Source organism: Myotis brandtii, unplaced genomic scaffold (genome assembly GCF_000412655.1).
Source record: "Myotis brandtii unplaced genomic scaffold, ASM41265v1 scaffold455, whole genome shotgun sequence".
In the NCBI taxonomy this organism is placed as follows: Eukaryota; Metazoa; Chordata; class Mammalia; order Chiroptera; family Vespertilionidae; genus Myotis; species Myotis brandtii.
The window spans coordinates 907,471-915,346 of record NW_005367384.1 but is presented as its reverse complement, the minus strand read 5'-3'; positions in this window follow the sequence as shown (position 1 = coordinate 915,346).

The window sequence follows — 7,876 nt, the reverse complement described above, 5'->3', positions numbered from 1 at the left end:
GGGAGGGGGGGGACAAGGGGAAGGGCTGAGGGAAGGTGAGACGCTCTCTGGTTGCCGCCGCCGCCGCCGCCACCTCGAGGCGTGCGGGAAAGGAGCCGGAGGATTTACAGCGGAGTCCGGGCTGCGCTCCTGACGACCACGCGCACGCGGAAGACAGAGCCCCACGCAAATGACCCTCGTTCCCTCAATCTCTGTCCAAGTCCTGAGACAGAAGCGATAAAGGCTAAGCAAGCTCTCGCCTTCAACACCGCCACCCGCCAGCAGCCGTCAGCCCCCCCTTCAAGCTCTGACGCCGCTCGCCACCGCCGTCGCTGCCACGTGAGCGCGCACGCTGCTCGCGCTCAGTCGTTTTCTGCGGGTCTCCACCAACCGGCGTCCAACTGTATTTGCTCCGCCCGCCCCGCCCAGGAGGGGTTCCGCCCTAACGGCTCTCGTGCGCGTACGCGCGAGTTCTCCCGCCCCTTCCTCCCAGATATCGCGAGACTCCGGTGCTTCCCCAGACCCTCGGGTTGCGTTCGCCTGAGGCGCCAAACCTCACGTTCCCGGCTGCAGGTCGGAACTGGGCAGCGCCGCACCTTCGGCTGGCGAGCCGGACCCAAATCAAATGTCAGAGGGTTAGCCTGAGTCCAGAGTGAGTGGAGGCCTGGCGGGTCGGCTCGACGGAGGTTAGCAGTCTCAATAGCTCATACGGGCGTCTTCCCGAGGAGTATTTACTGATCGATTAACCCCTTTTCGTGGGCCCGCCCGGAATCGTAGACTCAACCCTTTTCTCACTGCTGCCGATCCCCTGCAACAGGCGCCCTGGAGGTTTGACATCTGGGTCATTTTCCTTCATAGAGACTTTTAAGCACCCCCACCCCCACCCCGAACTGGGATAAGTTAAATTAAGGAAATACCACCTGAAATTAATACACTAGGAAATAGGAGATGTAACCCATTTCGGCTTGGTCATTGCTTAACAGCAGGAAGCTGTTCGCCTAAATTAGGAACTATAGAAATGAAGCGGTATTCTGAGAAGAGGTGATCTTGCAGAGAAATTTTTTCCTGCCTGAGAGAGAAATTGGAAGAATAAGGCCTCTCTTTTTATTGTATCAGCAGCAACGGAAAAGAAAGCCTGTGGGTTCATAGCTTGCCATCACCGTGGATTGAAAACCGGTGGTGGGACTTAGAGCAATTTATTTCTTAACCTCATGTTCAATGGAAAGATAGGCTGTCCCCTAAAAAAAAAAAAAAAAAAAAAAAAAAAAAAATAAAAAAAAAAAACACACACACACACACATACATACACACACTTTAACAGCTGATAATTCACTTAATTTTCACTCCTTTTCAGATTTAACTGGTTTGAAATAATGGGTGAAGCCAGAAGCTTTAAACAAAGAAAATGTATCCTAATGTGCCACTGCACTTTTTTATGGGGATACATAAAAGATCTGGTACAAAGCCACAACAGGAATTGAGGGCACACAAATACTGGAGGGAATTATTCTTTTTTTTTTTTTAATATATTTTATTGATTTTTCACAGAGAGGAAGGGAGAGAGATAGAGAGTTAGAAACATTGATCAGCTGCCTCCTGCACACCTCCCACTGGGGATGTGCCCACAACCAAGGTGCATGCCCTTGGCCGGAATCGAACCTGGGACCCTTCAGTCCACAGGCTGACGACTCTATCCACTGAGCCAAACCGGTTAGGGCATGGAGGGAATTATTCTTGATGTTTGTGATTCCATTGCTTCCTGTTATTGTCAATGTTTAGACCAGAATGGTCATCAGTTTGAAAACACGCACTGACAAAATTAATTCATTTCTGTAATTCTTTTAAATTTAGAAAACGAACTGTATGGTTATAAATACTTACTCTATAATCATTCAAAGTGTGTATACGTTTTTTAAGACACCCTGTATATCAGGGGTCCTCAAACTTTTTAAACAGGGGGCCAGTTCACTGTCCCTCAGACCGTTGGACGGCCGGACTATAGTTTAAAAAAAAAACTATGAACAAATTCCTGTGCACACTGCACATATCGTATTTTGAAGTAAAAAAACAAAACCGGAACAAATACAATATTTGTATTTGCATGTGGCCCGCAGGCTGTAGTTTGAGGACCCCTGCTGTAGATACTTTAGAGCACTGTTGTGAGGACTAAATGAGCTAACAGAAAATGACCAGCCCAAAGCCTTGCCCTGATGCTTTAACTTTCTTTTATAAAATAATCCCTTAAAATGAGACATAAGTATTTCTAGATACTTTGAAAAGGAAGTAATGGTAAAATTTGTTGTTTCATTAAAATTTCAAATGGAGCTTAAGCTTTATTAGCATGATCAACAAAAAATTAATATGAAATAGCACTAGCCAGTTTGGCTCAGTGGATAGGGTCGTGGGTTTGATTCCCATCAAGGGCACATTCCTCAGTTGCCTGCTTGATCCCCAGTTTAGTTGGGCGCATGCGGGAGGCAACCAGTCTCTCTCACATCGATGTGTCTGTTTCTCCCGCTCCCTTCCACTCTCTCTAAAAATCAATGGGAAAATGTCCGTGGGTGAGGATTAACAACAACAACAAAAAAATTTAACATGAAATAACAATCATAGTCCCTGGATCCTTTTAAATGCATATTGGGCCAATAAAAATTTTAGAATCACATTGCCTTCAGTAACTGACAAAATAGTTTTTCCATTCAGTTATTTAGGTAACTCAAAATTCAAACAACTCCAAGTACTAGGACTGTCATCCTTTGAAAACTATTTACAATAAAAGAAAAATGTTCAAATTAATATCCTTATACATAATAGGGATGCACTATTATATACATTACTAGAGGCCGGTGCATGGATTTGTGTGGGGGAGGGGGGTGGCCCCTCACCCTGGCCTGTCCCCTCTTGCAATCTGGGACCCCTCAGGGGATGTCGGACTGCCGGTTTCGGCCCAATCTGAGCAGGACAGGCTGGGGATCAGGCAGAAACCAGCAGTCCAATGCCACCTGCCCCTCCTGCCTGCCACTCCCGCTCATCCCAGCCCAGTGAGTCCCAATTGATCAGGAGAGGCTTGTACCTCCGCAGCAGCGCTCACCAGCGGTGAGCCCTGCATCTGGCACCTATTGGCTGAGCAGCACTCCTGCTGTGGGAGTGCACTGACCACCAGGGGCAGCTCCTGTATTGAACTTCTGCCCCATGGTGGTCAGTACGCATCATAGCGACAGGTCAACGGGTCGCTCGGTCACTTAGGCTTTTATATATATAGATATGCTCAGGAGGGGGGAACTAACACTAAAATGTTGAATAATTATGTTAGTGAAGAGATTTTAGTCTTAACTTTGTCTTTCTACTTTTCTGGTTACTTACATCTCTTATGAACATCATCTAGTTTTGTTCATTTTTAATATGATATTCCTGTCTTTTAATTGAAGCAGTTAATCATTTATATTCATGTTATTAGTCATATTTTGGGTTTAAAGCTCTTATTTTGTCTAGTTGTCTGAATATTTTATGTTTAATTTTTCTCTCTTTTCTTGCTTGCCTTTTAATCATTCCATTGTTTCCTCTTCTGGTAGTTTAGAAGTTTTATTCCGTTTTTATTCTTTTGGTTTTTTTAAATATATTTTTATTGATTTCAGAGAGGAAGGGAGAGGGGAGAGATGGAAACATCAATGATGAGAGAGAATCATTGATTGGCTGCCTCCTGCACACCCCCTACTGGGGATCAAGACCGAAACCTGGGCATGTGCCCTTGATGGGAATCAAACCCAGGACCCTTCAGTCCACAGGCCAACGTTCTATCCACTGAGCCAAACCAGCTAGTGCCGTTTTTATTCTTTTAATGGTTACCCTGGAAGTTATGACAGACATCTTTAATGTATCAATGACTAATTTCATCAATACCTTTCCACAGATAGATAACACAAGGAACCTAGAAAACCAGCTACATTTAACTTGTTATATGCTCTTTAGTTCTATGTTTCTTTTTTTTAAACCAAGTTTATTTACCACTTTCTTTGCTCTTCATTCCTCCTGGAATCTCTGCCTTTCCATTTGGGATCATTTCCATTTTGTCTGAAGTTTAAACTTCAGGACAGGAATTAGCAATCTATAGTCCACAGGCCAAATCTAGCCTACTATCTATTTTTGTGAATACTTTCATTGGAATACTGCCAGGCTCATTCATTTGCTATTGTCTGTGGTTTCTTTTGCTCTACAAAGGCAGAGTTGAGTGGTTGTAACAAATACCATGGTCTGCAAGACTAAAATATTTACTATCTGGCTCTTTACAGAAGTTTGCCTACCTTGCTTGTTTGTTTTTGTGCTTGCCTGTGAGAAACTTTACTTTGCCTTTCTTAATTCCAGGTGAATATTTTTATTGGATATAGGATTCTAGGTTGGAAGTTTCTTTCTTTTGGTACATAGATTCTATCTTTCCTGCTGCCTTTTACCTTCCATTCCCCCTAAGAAATCAGCTATCAGTCTGTTAGTCTTTGGAAGATAGTTTGCTGCTTTCCAATTTTGTTCTTTTTGCCTTTGGTTTTCTGCAATTTACTGTGATGTATCTGGTTGTGGATTTATTTTTATTTATTGTGCTTGAAATTCATTGAACTTTTATTTTTTTTAAAAATATATTTTATGCCGGACCGGCTTGGCTCAGTGGATAGAGCGTCGACCTTCGGACTCAAGGGTCCCAGGTTCCTGGCTAATTGTCTAGCTTATAATCCACTTTGTATGATTCTTGGATCATATAAAGGCTGCTTGGTAGTTATACAGTAAAAGCATGAAAGAGTGAGGGAGACCAACTATTGGATACTAAACTTACAAACCTAAAATAAGTGATAACAACCATCCCTGTGCAGATTAACTTTTGACTTTTTTTTAAAAAAATATATTTTATTTTTTACAGAATGGAAGGGAGAGGGATAGAGAGTTAGAAACATCGATGAGAGAGACACATCGATCAGCTGCTTCCTGCACACCCCCTACTGGGGATGTGCCCGCAACCAAGGTACATGCCCTTGACCGGAATCGAACCTGGGACCCTTCACTCCCCAGGCCGAGTGAGCCAAACCGGCTAGGGCGAAATTCATTGAACTTTTAGAGTCTGTAAACTAATATCCTTTCAGCTGTGTCTGGACTGGTATTAAATCCATCAATTGAATTCTTTGTTTTAATTCTAGAATTGTTATTGGTTTTTAAAATATATTTATTGATTTCAGAGAGGAAGGGAGAGGGAGATAGAAACATCAATGATGAGAGAGAATCATTGATCGGCTGCCTCCTGCACGCCCCCTACTGTTGATTGAGCCCTGACTGGGAATCGAATTGTGACCTCCTGGTTAATAGGGTGATGCTCAACCACTGAGCAACACTGGCTGGGTGTTTATTGGGTTCTTTTCAAATCACTGTTATTTTTTTATAGTTTCTTGTCCCTTGATGAAATTCCTAAACTTGGCTGTTCTTTGACCCCAGTAAACATAATTGTTTTATAATGTGAGTTGCCCATTATAATATCTGAAGTTTTTTGTGTTTCTATTGTCTGTTGTTTCTCCTGGTCTTTACTTATGAAGTCTTGTTCTCTTATGTGCCTGACTATCTTTGTGTGCTGAATATGTATTTGAAAAGACATGTATGGGAATTATAGTAATATATGTATATAATTTATACATGCTAGAACTAGGTAATTAAAAACTAGAATAGGTAGCCCTGGCTGGTTTTGCTCACTAGTTAGAGTGTTGGCCCATGGACCGAAGAGTATCAGGCTTGATTCCCGGTCAAGGGCACATACCTCAGTAGGGGCAGAGGCAACCAATCAATGTGTGTTTCTAATGTTGATGTTTCTCTGCGTCTCTTCCACTCTCTCTCTAGAAATCAATTTGAAAAATATTCTCAGGTGAGGATTTAAAAAAAAATTAGAATAGGTACAATTAATATTTATTTTGCTAGGCATCTAGAGCAGACAACTCTTCATTTTATTGTAATTTATACACTAAATATAGTATATCATTAATGTGTCTATGTAGTAATTTAATATTGTAGTTCTTCTGCCCGGTCGGTGTGGCTCAGTGGTTGAATATCAACCCATGAACCAAGAGGTCGCTGGATGGAGTCCCAGTCAGGGAGCATGCCAGGTTGTGGGCTCGATCTCCAGTGGGGGCTGGCCGATATGTTTCTATCTCTCTACCCCTCTCCCTTCCTCTCTCTCTAAAATCAATAAAAATTTTAAAGAAATACATTGTAGTTCTTCTGGGGCACCAGTACAACTATCAAATTTTATAAACATTGTTCCTGTTCATTTAAATGTAGATTTAAACATTCAAATTCTGTGTAAATAAAGTATCTTTTAGCCCTAACCGGTTTGACTCAGTGGATAGAGCATCGGCCTGCAGACTCAAGGGTCCCAGGTTCGATTCTGGTCAAGGGAATGTACCTTGGTTGCAGGCACATCCCCAGTAGAGGGTGTGCAAGGGACAGCTGATTGATGTTTTCTCTCTCTCTATCCCTCTCCCTTCCTCTCTGTAAAAAAAAAAAAAAAAAATCAATAAAATATATATTTTTAAAAACTTAAAGATTGGCTCACATTTAGTTCAAAACTACAGATTTTCTCTCTCCCTGCCCCCCATAATCCTAGTATGGGAACCTTTTATTCTTATCATCAGGTTTGTATTTTTATCCCTAACACTTAGGCAGACAAGGGGCAAACAAAGTACCAGTAACTTAATACCGTATAGCCAGGGACAGGTCTAGTCAAAATGCATAAACATCTGAAGTATATGGAGAGGAGAAATAGCAAGAGCCAAACCTGAACTGAGAGCTAGTCTATTAAAGACAGAGGAATTAAAAGCAATAAGCATATACAAACCTGTTGCTTGAAAAAGGGCACTTTCATTTTTTAAGTGTGAGGAGGATATCTAACCCAGTGTCAAACACATAGTATTCAAAAGTACTTGTTGAAGGAAGAAAAAGACAAAGCAAAATTTAAGGTGAGATCTGAAGAATGAATAGGAATTAGCTAGAGAAAGAGGGGTATGGATAGGGGAAAGAGCTTTCCATGAATAAGGAGCAGCAAAATGTTGAAAGACCATGGCTCCTAAAACTGAATTTCAATATGGTTATACTGTCAAATATAAGGAGAGTAGAAATGAGGCTGAAGAGATTTGGCAACAGCCAGATCCTGGAGGCCTTTGATAAAGTTTAACTTTGAAGGGTTGTAAGCCAAAGTGGTAATATTAGATCTGTGTATAATGGAATATGGGATTGATTGAGGAGAGCAAGTTGGAGTTAAAGCATTGGTCAGAGAAGAGATCAAAGAAAATGTCTGGACTAGTGTAGTAATAGAGATTCAAGAACTCTAAGGAGGTAGAATCTAATTAATGATTACTTAACTGAGGGTGTGAAAGAAAAACAGCAGTCTAGAAGAACTTAGATTTCTGACTTGAGTGACTGAGTGAAAGTGTCCATGAACTGATAAGGAATAGCAGAGATTTAGTGGGGAAGACGATATGGTTCCAATTTGAATTCATTGAATTTGAGATACCTTTGAGGCATCCATAGTGTTGTCTCCTGGACAGTGGGACATACAGGTCTACAGCTTAGCAGGGGAGCCTGGACTGGAGTTAGCCTGTTGATAATTAAAGCCTTAGAACAGAGGTGTCCACCCAGGGAAAGCACAGAGTGTAAGGTAAGAACGTAGGTCTGAACCAAGGAACACCAACATTTTTTTTTTATTTCAGAGAGGAAGGAAGAGGGAGAGATAGAAACATTGATGAGAGAGAATCATTGATTGGCTGCCTCCTGCAAGCCCCCCACTAGGGTTCTAGCCCACAACCCGGAATCGAACCCGGGGCCTTTCAGTTTGCAGGCCAATGCTCTATCCACTGAGTCAAACCAGCTAGGG